Genomic DNA, 17,209 nt, shown 5'->3' on the forward strand with positions numbered 1-17,209 from the left:
CCAGGGAATATTCCCAACCTAGGGACTGAACTCACATCTCTTGCATCTCCTGAATTGGCAGGTGGATTCGTTACTATTGAGCCACTTGTGATGACCTACAACACCATACACACTGTTGAGAGGTAACTGTAGCTTTTCTAGACATCTTGCACTATCTTTTCAAGCATGTCTTTATAGTCAGTGGCCTTAAAAGGTAGAGAGAGCATCTCACTTTAGGTCAGTGAATAGATTTAACTCCTGACCAAAGTAACAAAATACTATCTTGTTTAGGTACAAAATTAGGCAGCTCATGGTGGCTTAATGGTAAAGAATATGCCTGCCAAGCCGGAAACACAGGTTCCATCCCTGGGTCAGGAAGATACTCTGGAGGAGGAAATGGCAACCCATTCCAATATTCTTGCCTGGGAAAGCCCATAGAGAGAGGAGCTTAGTGGGCTACTGTCTATGGGTTCTCAAAAGAGTCACACATGACTTAATGACCAAACAACAGTGACATTATAAGACTGGTGGTTTCCTATCAGACACATATCCACTGAGTGCTCAGTGTTCATCTGGGCCTGCCTCCATATCAACTCTGTAGGACTTGAGAGGAATGGGAAACCAGTGAAAAATTCAGGATGCCTGGTATGCTGGTGAGTAATAAATTATCTAAAAGTGCATTGTTTTCTTGCCTATTCAATGTACAAAACTGTGACAAGTACACCTACCAGTTACATTGTTGCTTATAGGTTACGTTTGTTACCTAGGTAACCTAGCAGTTATGTTCAGGCTTTCCTGGTGGCTCAGCTGGTAAAGAATCTGCCTGCAATAAGGGAGACCTGGGTTTGATCCCTGGGTCAGGAGAATCCCCTGGAGAATGGAATGGCTACCCACTCCAGTATTCTGGCCTGGGGAATTCCATGGACTGTATAGTCCATAGGGCTGCAAAGAGTCGGACAAGACTGAGTGATTTTCACTCACTCATAACAGGTATGTTGTTTAGTATGCAGGGCATACTAGAAGAAGAGCCCAGGGAATATATCATCAAAAAAGAATGTATGGACAAACTTTCTGGTTGTATCCATAGGCTAGAAAAAACCGTTTCCTCCACCGAGGAGAGAAGAGGCTAGCAAACAAACCGGGCTTACTTAAGTTAGAAGTTTAGGCAGGCTTCCCTGTGATTCAGATGGTAAAGAATCTGGCTGCAATACAGGAGACCCAAGTTCGATTCCTGAGTCAGGAAGATCCCCTGGAGAAGGGAATGGCAATCCACTCCAGTATTCTTGCCTGGAGAATCCCATGGATAAAAGAGCCTGACAGGCTACAGTCTATGGGGTCGCAGAGTCGGACATGATTGAACAACCGACACTTTCACTTTCAAGTTATAAGTAGCCTGAAATTAATTGTTCTACCTATTCTTTGTGAACGAATGATCACGACTCAGCAATTAAAAAGGTAGAATATTGATACTAATGCCAAAACACTCTTTTTTTAAATTTTAGCATAGGAAAGAAAAATAACTAGACAGGGATAATTAAAAAGACTACTTTTAACAATAATAGGGAGAATATTAAAAATGTAAAAATGTCCAACAATGAAATGCTTACTTGTTTAACTTGATGATGAACACAAATAAGCAAGAATTCAAGCTCTGGGCAGATGAAAAATGATGACTAAAATATTTAACAAACTAAGCCATTTAAACAAGAAATAAAGGTTTATATTTTAAATGTCACACTACATTCAGGCATTTTGCTTCAATGTTTTTGTAGAGTAAAACATTTATGGACTTTTTGATAAGACTCTTTATGAGAATGTGTTACAGTATGTGTTATAGGTAATCCTATAAGTCACATCTGTTTTTATCTAACTTTTTGCAAATCCTTTTAAGATGTCATAAGCATGTCTGGATACTTTTGACTACAAAGTTTACTAGTTGTACACAATAGTTGCTGAATTGAATATACTTAAATGTAATCTCTCCTGTGTTATTTACAGAATCCCTATCTTTTCTTCATATAGATAGGTATTGGTCCTTAATTATACCACAGATAGATTAATGTTTATGATGGAAAATTTAGAAAATATTGATATTTAATGAAAACAAACAAACAACAACAAAAAGTAAATAGTTCCCATAATCCCAACACTAAAGTTAATCACCACTAATGTTTAAAGCTTATCTTTTCAGTTCAATTCAGTTCATTTCAGTTGCTCAGTCGTGTCTGACTCCCTGCAACCCAATGGACTACAGCACGCTAGGCCTCCCTGTCCATCAACAACTCCAAGACTTGACTCAAACTCATGTCCACTGAGTCGGTGATGCCATCCAACCATCTCATTCTCTGTTGTCCCCTTCTCCTTCCGCCTTCAATCTTTCTCAGCATCAGGGTCTTTTCAAATAAGTCAGCTCTTTGCATCAAGTGGACAAAGTATTGGAGTTTAAGCTTCAGCATCAGTCCTTCCAATGAATATTCAGGGTTGATTTAATTTAGGATGCACTGGTTGGCTCTCCTTGCTGTCCAAGGGACTCTTCAAGAGTCTTCTCTAACACAGTTGAAAAGCATCAATTTTCAGGGCTCTATTTTCTTTATTGTCCAACTCTCACATCCATACATGACTATTGGATAACTGTAGCTTTGACTAGATGAACCTTTATCGGAAAAGTAATGTCTCTGCTTTTTAATATGCTGTCTAGGTTGGTCGTAACTTTTCTTCCAAGGAGCAAGTGTCTTTTAATTTCACAGCTGCAGTCACCATCTGCAGTGATTTTGGGGCCCCCCAAAATAAAGTCTGTCACTGTTTCCACTGTTTCCCCATCTATTTCCCATGCAGAGATAGGACCATATGCCATGATCCGAGTTTTCTGAATATTGAACTTTAAGCCCACTTTTCCACTCTCCCCTTTCACTTTCATCAAGAGCCTCTTTATGCCCTGTCAATCAAGATCCTTTTGTCATAATCTTACAACTTTGGTTCACAACAGAAGCCTGGAAATTTACCAGAAAAATATCTTCTTTTACAAATGCAAACTTGTCCAGAGTTGTCAAAAGATTGTCTGATGGTTCACAGAATTAAAAACTCACTGACTATTTTTACTATTATTGCTTTCCAATTCAGACTTTTATAAAGCTATGTTTGATAGTTCAGTCAACTGAGTTCTGCTAGACTGATTTATAATCATTCATTTATTCAATATTATTACATGCCTGCAATAAAATAAGCACTGTGCAGCTTAAGCAGGAGACATTGATGAGCAAATGCTGTCCTTTGAAGAAAGACAATTATAATATGATGTGATCAGTATAGGGGATCATACATAATAAAAAACCCAAGGCATTACGAGTTTAATAATTACAGACCCTATCTTAGTCTTAAAGGTTATAGGAATGTCAACACTGAGTCCTAAAAAGTAAAATGATATTCAGGTAAAGGAGGGTAGGAAAGGCTGTAACCAGCAATATAATGGAAGTCTGGTAGAGTTCCTGGTATATTCACCTCCTTCAGGTCTGTTACTAATTCTACCCTCTCTGTATATGTTCTTTCTCCTAATCCCAATTATAAGCAGTAAGGTGCTACTTATCAGAACTATGGAAAATCCTATTTGTTCTTATTGACCATATTCAAAACAAGGCAGGGAAAACTCTTCATATTTATATTCAATGTGTATCTCTCTTTTGCTATAATATTACTATTGTCTGCAAAAGTGAAATATATGTTTAAATCTAGGGGTTTTTCATGCACAAAGCCGAGTGGTTTTGAAAATACTTTAGATGATTCTTCATTCCTCCCCATCCCACCCTTGGCAACCACTGATTTTCTCTTACTACCCTGTAGCTTTGGGGGCTTCCCAGGTGGCACTGGTGGTAAAGAACCCACCTCTCAATGCAGGGGACATAAGAGATATGGATTCAGACCCTGGGTTAGGAAATCCCCTGGAGAAGGGATAGGCTACCAACTCCAGTATTCTTGTTTAGAGAATCCCTGTGGACAGAGAAGCCTGGTGGGCTATAGTTCATGGGGTCACAAAGAATTGGACACAACTGAAGCAACTTAACACACACTAGGTGGTTCTTTAAAGGTGAATGGGACTTTCAGTCATTTGTTTAAATTTATTAAAAGGTTATAGAAAGTAAATGGGCCTTCAATGCGGTCTCTAGGTCACATAATCACATAGTTTTGCAGTCTCTGGTTTTAAACAAGGATGGTTTCTGATCAATAGCACAGGAGCAAGCACAGGAGCAAATTACTTCAGATACTGCTGACCTTCCCTCCAAAATACTCTTAAAAATAGGTGTTCAAGTCTGTTGCATTCTATCAAATGTTTAAACAACAATTAACATGAATTTTGTATTACGTTCTGTGGTGAAATAAAAGTTACTCATTTCACAGTGTGCCCGTGTTGTCCATGGAGAGAGGTTGAGACTGCAGAGCTCCGGCCCTAGGTACCTGGCCACCAGGATGGTGAGGATGTCAGCTTCCTTAGTCTGGGCCAGGGTCCCGGCTGTGAGCAAGAGAAAGTGGCAGCCACCCCACCCCCTACCCCCCCAACACACACACTCCTGGGCCGCCCTCACCCTGACACCTTCAGCAGTAAAGAAGATAAAACAACTTCTTAAAGATAAACCTGAACATGTTGGTGTCTGAACCAGGGGTTGTAATGGCCTTTCCTACACTTTAGAATATACAAAGATAAAAGGAGACTCTGATGAAGAAGTTATTCAAGATGGTGTCAGAGTGTTCACTGAGAAGAAAGCACAGCTAACAAACACTGTTAGGAACAGAAATGGACTATGTTGAAGACAAATTATCCAGTGAGTTTGTGTTCAATAACTCAAACATCAAAGGAACTTGTTGCTGTGGAGAAAGCTTTAACATTTGACTCCTCAGGACTACTTGGGCTGTAGGCCCCAGGAGAGCTGTGGAAACTCTAAGGCTTATTGAAGAAATCATGTGGCTGTCATGTGGTTAAGGTGTTTAATGTATGGCTGTCTTACAAGGAAAATACAGTGATGCATTTGAGAATGAAGCCAGTATGTTAGATTCCAGAAGAATTGATACTTTTGTTCTTTATATGGGACAGAAAATGAGAATCTATCAGTGTCTTTGGGTAATCTTTCTGATCTGTAAAGAAAAAGCTAAATTCTCCTTCCTGCAACCTTTCTGTTAGAACTAGTTCCATGGAAATCGCCTTTCTGGGAGGATTTCAGAAAACATACCCTTAACAGTTGCGCATTGGTGGATCCTTTGAAAGACTTGAAGGTACATCTCCCAACAAGATTAATGACTTTTGAAATTCAGAGGCAAGAAGTCTTGATTGCTGGTGTCATGTGATGGTGCACTGTTTTTCTCCCCAGACTTGGCATAGTGTTCTTACATTTTTTGTCTAAAATTTCAGGGTCAGATGCCTCATTTGCTTATTACTCTGTAGCATCCCCAGCCATTAGATTAAATATTGGACAAAGATTTCCTTGAACTCTAGTGCCCAATAGTTCCACAAGATGAGATCAGAAGGTAAATACTTCACCCACCTGTTTTTAAGTCCATTTCTTTTGCCACCCTAAGTGTCTGCCACAGGTGAGATGTTAAGCTGACTTAGATCCTTTCTCTTGGAGTCTCTTAACGGACTTCCCTGGTAGTCCAGTAGGTAATATTGGATGCTTCCACTGCAAGGGGCATGGGTTCTATCTCTGGCCAAGGAAATAAGATCCCAACAAGCTACATGTCAAGGCCTTAAAAAAAAAAAAAAAAAGGCAGGAAGTTCTCTTAAAAGCCATCTAACCTACTCCCTCAGTCTTCACCTGGGGAATAAAACCCCAGGGATGCTGAAGGGCTTTTGTTCCCCCCAACACTGCAGGCTGGATAGGGGCAGGGTGATAACCACCCACACCTCCTCTCTTGTAGGTGCCACACCAGTTCTGTGCTCTGAGGCAGTCAGAGGAGGGAAATGGGTGATCTGGCTTCTTTATCTGGTCAGCATTTTGATTAGATTTCCTTGTAATTTGGAGAGGATATTTGGCTTTATTTTATTTTGGGTGAGAAGAATCTTATTTTAAAACCCATTTATGTGAATTACCACTTTGTTTCACTAGGACTTAGAAGAGAAGTTCATACTAGCAGGGAAGAGGACACCGTAGCAACCCAGAATTGTTCTTTCAGAACGTGATAGTAATTGTGAAGCAGAACATGGAGATCTTTTCTCGCATTTCCAGTGTGTGTACACTTTGTGGATCCTAAGTGCAATTGCTAAAATTTTAAGCCTAATATTTTAACCTAACATTTTTATCGCCACCCTTTCTTTAACAGTGTTCCTTTTGCCCTTTAGTTATCAAATTTCCTGGATTTGACTTATTAAATGTTCTATGAGATGATATTTGCTTCTTTTGAAAGCCCGTTCTTATGAATTAAAGTAGCTGAGTTCCTTTATGTTTGTCATATTTACTAAGGTACCTGGTACAAAATGCACCAAAACCTAGAGCAGCAGCTTTATGTAAATGCTCATGAATTTGTATTGTTACTATAATTGCCAACCCACTTAAAATTTATGCAATATTGTATATATATAGAGTTTGAGTTGCCAATAAAAAAAAGTAGCCTCTTGGTGATCATAAAAAAAAATAATAATTTCATATGCCTTCTAATATTACCACAAAACTTAAGTCATTTATATGGATAAACAATCATTAAAAAAATGATATTTTTTAATTTTCTATTTGAAAATTTATATATTATAGAATACATAAAGTGACCATATACAACATATATAGTGTATCAATATAAGAAAGGCTTTTTTGCAGGATTTATAAATATGGTAGTGAAAGTTCACTAAAAACATACTTGTTGGAATATCAGATTTTTGACATTTAAATGTGATATAAAATTTAAATCTACAGTTATTAGTTATAAAATATGAAAAGCCTCTGCATATTTTCTTATTAGTACATAAATTTAAGTAATTATAAATGTAGTCTAAAGGAAACATTCTCTAAACAGAGAAGAATAAGATTGATTTTCATAAAATAATTAATACTGGAGAAAATTCCTATTTTGTTCAATATAAGAGATAAGAGTGATTCTATTTAGATAATTTAATTTTAATACTAAAATTTGCAAATTACAGATGTTACATTTAAAATATTTTATACTTTACAATATAAAGTGAAAGTGAAGTTGCTCAGTTGTGTCCAACTCTGCGACCCCATGGACTGTAGCCTATCAGGCTTCTCCATCCATGGGATTTTCCAGGCAAGAGTACTGGAGTGGGTTGCCATTTCCTTCTCCAGGGGATCTTCCTGACCCAGGGATCGAACCCAGGTCTCCCACATTGCAGGTAGACGCTTTTATCCTCTGAGCCACCAGGGAAGCCCTACAATAGAAAGTTATAGCCAATATTATGATATTGATGCAATTTTATGAGCAGAACATTTTCTGTTTTAAAGAAATTGTGAGTTTAAAAATAAAAATATTGAAAGGGGTTCCCTGGTGGTTCAGATGGTAAAGAATCCACCTGCAATGCGGGAGACCTGGGTTCGATCCCTGGGTTGGCAAGATCCCCTGGAGGAGGGCAGGGCAACCTACTCCAATGTTCTTGTCTGGAGAATTCCATGGACAGAAGAGGCTGGCAGGCTACAGTCCATGGGGTTACAAAGAATAGGACACGACTGAGAGACCTTCACATGCTGTTTATCTAAAAATTGGCACAACAAAAATAAATCATCTTATATATTGTTTTTGTGTAATAGCATATAGAAAAATACTAAAAGTAATAAAAAAATATGCTGTGTAGACTAACCTGTACTATGATAGGTATGTTGTCCCAGTCTATCAAAGATTGCTCTAAATTATTTTAAATATCAAATTCAAATGTTGTAATTTGATACTAATAAAATATTGCTCTTATTAGGTAAATTTACTTATTCAACTCCAGCCTCACCCAGGCTCTCATTTTCACCTAGTGGCTAAAATCTAAATGAATACTATCCTTAAAGATACATACTCCAGGCTGAAGAACTCTACTTATATTCAGCCCCAAGAAAGTTTCCTAATGGTCTGAAATGTGAAGACTTGGACAAATATTTCACAATTTGGGCACTCAATTAAAAAAAAAGTACTGAACACCTACTTAAAAAATAAATCCAATATGCATTTAGTGCAGACTTTATCCTGCTATGAACAAAATAACTGTAATTTGTTGTGTGATCAGAGATGTAAGATTTAGCCAAAAAAAAACCTGAAGATGTTCAGTTAAAATTCAATTTCATAAACAAGAGAATATGTTTTTAGCATAAGTATGTCCCTTGTAATATTTGAGATATATCTATAATTTTTAGAAATTATTCATTGTTTATTTAAAATTTAAATCAAACTGAACTACCTGAATTTTTTCTGGTAACCTTATGTGAGATGTTATGTTATGCTGCTGCTTGTTTCAATGTCTGTCCTTTCTCCCAACTGTCTTTTTTTTTCTGTTCATCCTGCTCAGAGTCCCTCCCTATAGTCCCTAACTATAGGCTACCTCTGGCCAGTATGTTTATTATGCTTACCCAGTGTCACATCTTCTTCTGATAAACTTAATATTTTCCTAAGCCTAAGTGCTTGGCTTAAATTTGGTTGACTAGTCATTTAAGGTGCTTCATCGGATTTAATAATTAATCTCAGAACTTGCTTATATTCTGCTGAATAATCTTTTCTAAGCATATTTGATACATATGGTCTTCCTGTGATCACCCTGCTCTCTTTCTGCCTTCTAAGGAGCTAGATGTGTCATTGACTCAGAATGACATTTCTAGCATCACAGTCTCTAGTTATTAAGGTACAATAATGAGTTGTTACAGTGATGAGTCCTTCAGTTCAGTTCAGTCGCTCAGTCGTGTCCGACTCTTTGCAACACCATGAACTGCAGCACGCCAGGCCTCCCTGTCCATCACCAACTCCCTGAGTGCACCCAAACTCATGTCCATCGAGTCGGCGATGCCATCCAGCCATCTCATCCTCTGTCGTCCTCTTCTCCTCCTGCCCTCAATCTTTCCCAGAATCAGGATCTTTTCCAATGAGTCAGCTCTTCACATCAGGTGGCCAAAGTATTGGAGTTTCAGCTTCAACATCAGTCCTTCCAATGTCAGGACTGATCTCCTTTAGGATGGGCTGGTTGGATCTCCTTGCATTCCAAGGGACTCTCAAGAGTCTTATCCAACACCACAGTTCAAAAGCATCCATTCTTCGGCGCTCAGCTTTCTTTATAGTCCAACTCTCACATCCATACATGACCACTGGAAAAACGATAGCCTTGACTAGACAGACCTTTATTGGCAAAGTAATGTCTCTGCTTTTTAAAATGCTATCTAGGTTGGTCATAACTTTCCTTCCAAGGAGTAAGCATCTTTTAATTTCATGCCTACAGTCACCATCTGCAGTGATTTTGGAGCCCAGAAAAATAACATCAGCCACTGTTTCCACTGTTTCCCCATCTATCTGCCATGAAGTGATGGGACAGGATGCCATGATCTTAGTTTTCTGAATGTTGAGCTTTAAGCCAACTTTTTCACTCTCTTCTTTCACTTTCATCAAGAGGCTCTTTAGTTCTTCTTCACGTTCTGCCATAAGTGTTGTGTCATATGCATATCTGAGGTTATTGATATTTCTCCTGGCAATCTTGATTCCAGCATGTGCTTCCTCCAGCCCAGCATTTCTCATGATGTACTCTGCATATAAGTTAAATAACCAGGGTGACAATATACAGCTTTGACGTACTCCTTTTCCTATTTGGAACCAGTCTGTTGTTCCATGTTCACTTCTAACTGTTGCTTCCTGACCTACATACAGGTTTCTCAAGAGGCAGGTCAGGTGGTCTGATATTCCCATCTCTTTCAGAATTTTCCATAGTTTATTGCGATCCACACAGTCAAAGACTTTGACATCAAGACAAAAAAAATTAAATTAATCCAATTCCTAGAATAAAGTATAAAGATAAGCTCCTGACATTGGTCTTAACAATAATGTCTTGGATTTAAACAAGTGGAAGTACATCAAACTAAAAAGCTTCTGTGCAGCAAGAAAGCCAATAACTAAATGAAAAAGCAGAGGGGAGGAAATATTTATAAATTATCCATCTGATAAGCAGTTAATATGCAAAATATATAAAACAAACTGAATAGCAAAAAAACCCCAATAATTATATTTTGAAAATAAGCAGAGAGAGTGAGTAGATATTTTTCCAAAAAAGACACACAAATGGCCAACAGGAACATGGAAAGGTGCTCGATGCCACTGACCATCAGGGAAATGCAAATCAAAAACACAATGAAATATGACCTCACATCTTTTAGAATGCATGTTCTCAAAAAGATAAGAATAGCATGTATTGGAGAGGGTATAAAAGAAGAGAATCCTTGTTCACTGCTGGTGGGAATGTAAATTGGTGCAGCCACTATGAGAAATAATCTGAAGGTTCCACGGAAATTTCCTGGTGGTCCAGTGGTTAGGATTCCATGCTTCCACTGCAGGGAACATGTGTTCAATCCCTGGTTGAACAACTAGAATCCCACACGCTGCACTGCATGCCCCCCCCCCAAAATCTGGAGGGTCCTCAAAAAATTAAAAATAGAACTACCGTATGTTTCATCAATCCCACTTCTGGGTATATGTCCAAAGGAAATGAAAACAGAAACCAATGAGGTATATGTAATCCCGTGTTCATTACAGCATTACTCACAGTAGCCTAAATATGGAAACAACTTAAGATTCAACAGATGAATGGATAAAAAAATTACACATATATATATATATATATTATTGAGTCATTAGAAAGAAGGAGATTCTTCCCTTTGCAACAAAAATTGGACCTTAAAGACATTATAATAAGTGAAATAAGTCAGATGGACAAAGACAAATTCTGCAAGGTATACCTTATATGTGGAATCTAAAAAAATAGAGCTCAAAATAGAGACTAGAATGGTGGTAACTAGGGGTTGGAGGGTGGGGGAAATGGAGAGATGTTGGTCAAAGTTACAGACTTGCAGTTATAAGATGAATAAGTCCTGGGAATCTAATGTACAGCATAGTGATTATAGTTAATAATACTATATCATGAACTTGAAAGTTGCTAAAAGAATAGATTGTAAATGTTCTCACCATAAAAAAAGAAACAGTAATTATGTGATGTAAGGTACATTTTAGCTGATGTATCATGGTAATAATTTTGCAAAGAATATGTATCAATACTTTGTAATTTAAACTTACACAACATTATATTTCAACTATATCTAGCTAAAGTTGGAAATAACTCATATTTATTATTTGATAGAATTGTTCCTGTGTGCCCTCTCTGAAGTTAGATACAGTCATGTGACTTTTTTTCCCAAGTGAAAGGTTAGCAGAAGTGTCAATTCTGGACTGTAGCTTTAAGAGTCAGAACAAGACTTACCATCTTTCTTCCTACTGCTGAGATGATTTTGGAAGTATGTTTTAAAATGTGTCTGAGTTCAGATTAGCAGAACTTTGTTGGTGACCCATTTATTTCTTACAAGCCCTAGTAGGAAATAAACTTATTTTAAGAATTTACAGTCATTAATATGTGAAATAAACCTACCCATGCTGATGCATATAGCCACTGCAGATAATCTGTATCATAAAATCAGACAGGCTTATTTGCCTGAGAGGAACTATAACTAGTGAGTCATTGTGAATCCTATATTATGAAGCAGTGAATCAAAAATTAAAGTCATTCATTTAAATTTAAATAGGAATTAAAGGACGATTTACTCATTTTAGCTAAAAAAAAAGATATTTTATATTCCAGATTTCATACTTTCTAAAATAATGGTGCAAATATCAAGACCAGTTTTTTTCATTCCAGCTCTAAAAGGATGTAACTAATTTTGGAAGCATCATTCAATTTACTATCCTATGTACACTTATCATATTATCTATTAACCATCTATAAATAAGTTTCTGATTAATTATATATATATTAATTTAAATTTAATAATCTAATCATTATTTAATTGTAAGTATGTTTTATTGAATTTTAGCACTATATTTTATTTATTCTAAAGGTAATGTTATGTTCTAATATACCATGTTTGTTATTAATACATTGTTAATGCATTTATTCATTTATTTAAAAAATAATAGCATTGTTATTTAATATTCAAACTATCACAATCTACATTATATCTGACCAATATTATATCTTAGAAACATTCTAAATTTTTTGACTTGTTAATGGTTAGTAAAAAAACTAAATATAGGAAAACATCACCTGTTAAGTATAAAGAATATTTTTGAACACATAGAATGAGAAGTTTGGTATGAGAATCACATTCAAACCCTTTGCTGTGCTTATAGCTATAACTCAGTTTTCCTATACTGGGGTCTTGTACTTTCACTGTCATATTTTGATGAATATATACCAGCAAAGGTTTGCTCTTCTAGTTTGTCTTCTACTTCATAGATTTTTGTCTTAGGTTTCAGAGAATTTCACTTAGTTTTATAATGTAATATAGTCTCTAATGTCCTGTTAGTATTTCTTATAGTTTCTCAGGATTCCTACTCACTTTGAATATTTGAATTAAGGAAGTGAATAATCAGAAGTGCATCAGTTCAGTTCAGTTGCCTAGTCACAACTGACTGCGACCCCATGGATTGCTGCATGCTAGGCTTCCCCGTCCATCACCAACTCCCAGAGCTTGCTCAAACTCATGTCCATTGAGTTGGTGATGCCATCCAACCACCCATCTTCTGTCATCTCCTTCTCCTTCTGCCTTCAATCTTTCCCAGCATCAGGGTCTTTTCTAACGAATCAGTTCTTCGCATCAGGTAGCCAAAGTATTGCAGTTTCATCTTCAGCATCAGTCCTTCCAATGAATATTCAGGACTGATTTCCTTTAGGATTGACTGGCTTGATCTCCCTGCAGTCCAAGGGATTCTCAAAAGTCTTCTCCAACACCACAGTTTGAAAGCATCCATTCTTCGGTGCTCAGCTTTCTTTATAGTCCAACTCTCACATCCATACATGACTACTGGAAAAACAATAGCATTGACTAGACAGACCTTTGTTGGCAAAATAATGTCTCTGCTTTTTACTATGCTATCTAGGTTGGTCATAGTTTTTCTTCCAAGGAGCAAGTGTCTTTTAATTTCATGGCTGTAGTTACCATCTTCAGTGATTTTGGAGCCCCCCAAAATAAAATCTGTCACTATCTCCATTGTTTACCCATCTATTTGCCATGAAGTGATGGGACTGGATGCCATGATTTTAGCTTTTTGAATTTTGAGTTTTAAGCCAGCTTTTTCATTCTCCTGTTTCACTTTCATGAAGAGGCTATTTAGTTCTTCTTTGCTTTTTGCCATAAGGGTGGAGTCATCTGCGTATCTGAGGTTATTGCTATTTCTCCCAGCAATCTTGATTCTAGCTAGTGCTTCATCCAGCCTGGCATTTCACATGGTGTACTCTGCATATAAGTTAAATAAGCAGGGTGACAATATACAGCCTTGACATACTGCTTTCCCAGTTTGGAACCAGTCCATTGTTCCATGTCCAGTTGGAACTATTGCTTCTTGACCTGCATACAGATTTCTCAGGAGGCAGGTCAGGTGGTCTGGTATTCCCATCTCTTTAAGGATTTTTCCACAGTTTGTCATGATCCACACAGTCAAAGGCTTTGACATAGTAAATAAAGCAGAAGTAGATGTTTTCCTGGAACTCTCTTGCTTTTTCTATGATCCAACGGATGTTGGCAATTTGATCTCTGGTGCCTCTGCCTTTTCTAAATCCAGCTTGAATTTGAAGCAGAAATGCATGATATCTTTATACACATACTTGAATCAGAAGTGTATAATATCTTTATATACATAGGTTTGTTTATGCAGGTTTTAAAAAGTGATACATGTCTAATTTTACATGTGGTAATCCTGACTTTCATCCAAAATGAACAATCACTAAGAAATCATGTAGTTTTTATATTAAATCACTATCTGTCATCTCTCAAGATTAACTGGATGCACATATAATATTTTAATGTATCAAGTTTTCACATTTGAAATTACCAGTCTGACAATGACAATGGTTGGTGGAGAGAGGTTGAGAGAAAGAGGTTACATATTGGAGAGAATGAGCACTTTTGATTCTCTAGGTGATGATAAATTACATAGATTAATAAATAGTGAAAATGACATAAAATAGTGGTAGTTTGATTGCAAAACTTTCAGTAGATTTTTATATATATATACCATTGTTTCCTCGCCCAACTCACCTTATCCTTCTGACAACAAAACAATTCCTGAGTTGATCATATAAAGGACTGATTAAATAGTTTAATCAATAATCTTGGTTCAGGTCACTTTTCAGACTCCATAATCCAGCCTTCCAGCTCCTTCATTCTTCTTCAGTGGACTCAGTATTTATCACCATTTCCAAGACAATCCAGCCCCTCTTACAACTTTTCTCAATGCATGCTATTCTCTCTTCTCCACCTGACAAGCTCCTACTTCAGAACATTAGTTTTGCTGCTTTAAGTAGTAATAAAAACAAGAAGAAAAGAGGACAATTTCAAACTAGCTTAAATACTACTGAGAATTTATTGATTCATAACAGAGAGTTAGGTTTTAAAGTGTTAGTTGCTCAGTCGAGTCTGACTCTTTGAGACCCTAAGAGTCATGGATTGTAGACCACCAGGTTCCTCTGTCCATGGGATTCTCCAGGCAAGGATACTGGAGTGGGTAGCCATTCCCTTTTCCAGGAGATCTTCCCAACTCAGGGATAGAACCCAGGTCTTTTGTGTTGCAGGGAGATTCTTTACTGTCTGAGCCACCAGAGAAACTCTAGTTAAGTTTTATGGCCGAGTTAATTTATAAGCTCTATGTTGACATTAAAAATTGAGTTTTTTACTTTTTTGTCCCCTTGAACAGGAGATGAAGCTATCAGCATTATTCATAAATCATCTGGAAATCACTCTTGCTTTCTAAAATTTACCTTTTTGTTTTCTATCCAGTGTCTCACAAACATCTCATTTTCAACGTTACCATCTCACATAAAAATGATTTTAGTAATAGATACTCTAGAATAACATTAATAGTAATGGAAAGATATATTAATTAGATGGAGGTTTAACAATTTAACTTTTAAATCTTCCAATATCCCCTTTTCTTCTAAGCCCTATGTGAATGAATAATTAAACATTTAAATAACATATTTTCTTCTGTTCTTTTTAATGCCCTGAAAATTTTTTTAGATTGTCCAGGTGAATTCTCATATCTCAAGTAATCCCATTGATAGTTTTAAGTTCTGTTGCTTGTGAAGCAAAATGTTTTGGTGGATATAGCAGTTGTTTAATATACTAGAATGAGGCATGGTCTCTGGATATTTTAGGGTCAGAAACTCCTATCCTCATGATATTAGTTACTTGCATAGCCGTAATGATGGAAACAGACTAGAAGAGGAATAATGGAAATGTTGTACTATTTTAACTTTTAAAAAATATCTCTCTGAATCCATTTTGTTGTAGGATGTTGCCTACTTCAAATGATATGGGTAACAGCATTTCCTCATATAACCCTAAGGTTTGTCTGGCCAACAGTTCCTTTTATGTGTGAAGCTAGCTCAGAAATCCCAAGAACCATTCATAATAAAAAAGGAACTATATGGGACATGGGTACTAGGCTTCCCAGGTGATGCAGTGATAAAGAATCCACCTGCAATGCAAAAGACAAGCGAGATGCAGGTAGGATCCCTGGATCAGGAAGATCCCCTGGAGTAGGAATTGGCAACACACTCCAGTATCCTTGGCTGGAAACTCCATGCACAGAGGGGCCTGAAAGCTCCAGTCCATGGGATCTCAAAGAGTCAGATATGACTTAGCGACTCAACAGCAACAAAGGACATGTGTACTAGCAGTCAAATCACTTGCCAGAGAAAGAAGTTTGAATTTCATTCTAAATGCAGTGGGAAATCCTCAGTGCTTTTAATCAGGAAAAGTAAACTCTGGTTACTTTGTAGAGAATAATTTTTAGGGAAAAGAGGTTGAATGTAGAACACTCAGGAAGCAATTAAAATAGACCAGGGGAGCGATAATAATAGCTAGATGAAGGTATTAGTGATGGAATAAAGAAGATAAATCTGAAATACAATGGTAGTATCAAAGAAGTTTATTTTTGGTTCTTTGTTGAATGAACATCCTACAGATCATTATAGGATACCAATAAAAATCTTGGCATCCATGAAACACCTATATTTTAGTGACTTTGCAAACAGATGTCCTGTTGTACTTATGTTCAAAACTGTACAAATTTCTCCTGTATGTCATTATTATTAGACAATTTACTGAAGCTGTCAATAATGCTAAGTCATTATGGTATAAATAAATAAATTTTTAAAACCTTTTAAATATTATGGCTGGAGAAAGAGAATTTTTAAAACATCCATCTTATTAAATATAATTCAAAATGCCCCACATTTTGTCATACTATTTTAAGGATAGGATTCCAAAATATCAAATGATTCTTCTTTAGAATTGAATGAAGGTGTTTATTTTGTTATATATAAGTGCTCTGTAAAAATCCATCAAATGATTCACACGAAGGACTATTACAGATGCAAGCTCAGTACATGCATGCTCACTGTCACTCCCAGCTCTCTGTGACCCCATGGACTGTAGCCCACAAGGCTCCTCTGTCTGTGGAATTTTCAAGCAAGAATACTGGAGTGAGTCACCATTTCTTCCTCCAAGGAATCTCACCAAACCCATATCTCTTGTGTCTCCTGCAGTGGCAGGAGGATTCTTCACCACTGAGCCACCTGTGAAGCCCCTATTACTATCACACAGATATTCTATAAGATAATCACCACAGACTTCACAAGTTCAACAAAATAAATGGGAAAATTTGAAGGACATAGTGTGAGTAAATTGAATGTTTTTCTTAAGCAAATTTCTATAATTGCCAAAGTGATTAATAGTGCCATAAGTTACTATTTGAAAGTTGTTACCTATTATATTATCACAGTTTGTTACTAAGATTATTAAATCATTTTAATAAATTCTCTAACCTGCATTTGAAAAGAAAAATTGATCTCAAAGTGAAAATTAGGATATATATCTTCTCTGTAAATTTTAAGTTCCACTATCAGAATCTCCACAAATTAGAAATAGCACCTTTCTCCTGAGTAGGCAATAACGTAAGGAAAAACACTTCAGGATACTGGGGAAGAGTAGGTAATCATCTGGATTAAAACCCC

At 36.7% G+C, this 17,209-nt stretch overlaps 1 long non-coding RNA gene and 1 pseudogene across 2 annotated transcripts; both read left to right on the forward strand.

Annotated features, from left to right (window-relative positions):
• The first annotated feature begins 569 nt into the window (after positions 1-569).
• On the forward strand, positions 570-16,867 carry LOC145533146 (uncharacterized). The gene is made up of 2 exons (XR_014073891.1): positions 570-632; positions 16,742-16,867. It is a non-coding gene; the product is annotated as an uncharacterized LOC145533146 (long non-coding RNA).
• LOC145533136 (iron-sulfur cluster assembly 1 homolog, mitochondrial pseudogene) lies at positions 3,138-4,861 on the forward strand (annotated as a pseudogene). Its single transcript, XR_014073885.1, has one exon. The product of XR_014073885.1 is annotated as an iron-sulfur cluster assembly 1 homolog, mitochondrial pseudogene (transcript).
• Positions 16,868-17,209: the final 342 nt, after the last annotated feature.

Source organism: Giraffa tippelskirchi, chromosome 2, assembly GCF_054371585.1.
Source record: "Giraffa tippelskirchi isolate mGirTip1 chromosome 2, T2T-mGirTip1v1.2.pri, whole genome shotgun sequence".
Lineage (NCBI taxonomy): Eukaryota > Metazoa > Chordata > Mammalia > Artiodactyla > Giraffidae > Giraffa > Giraffa tippelskirchi.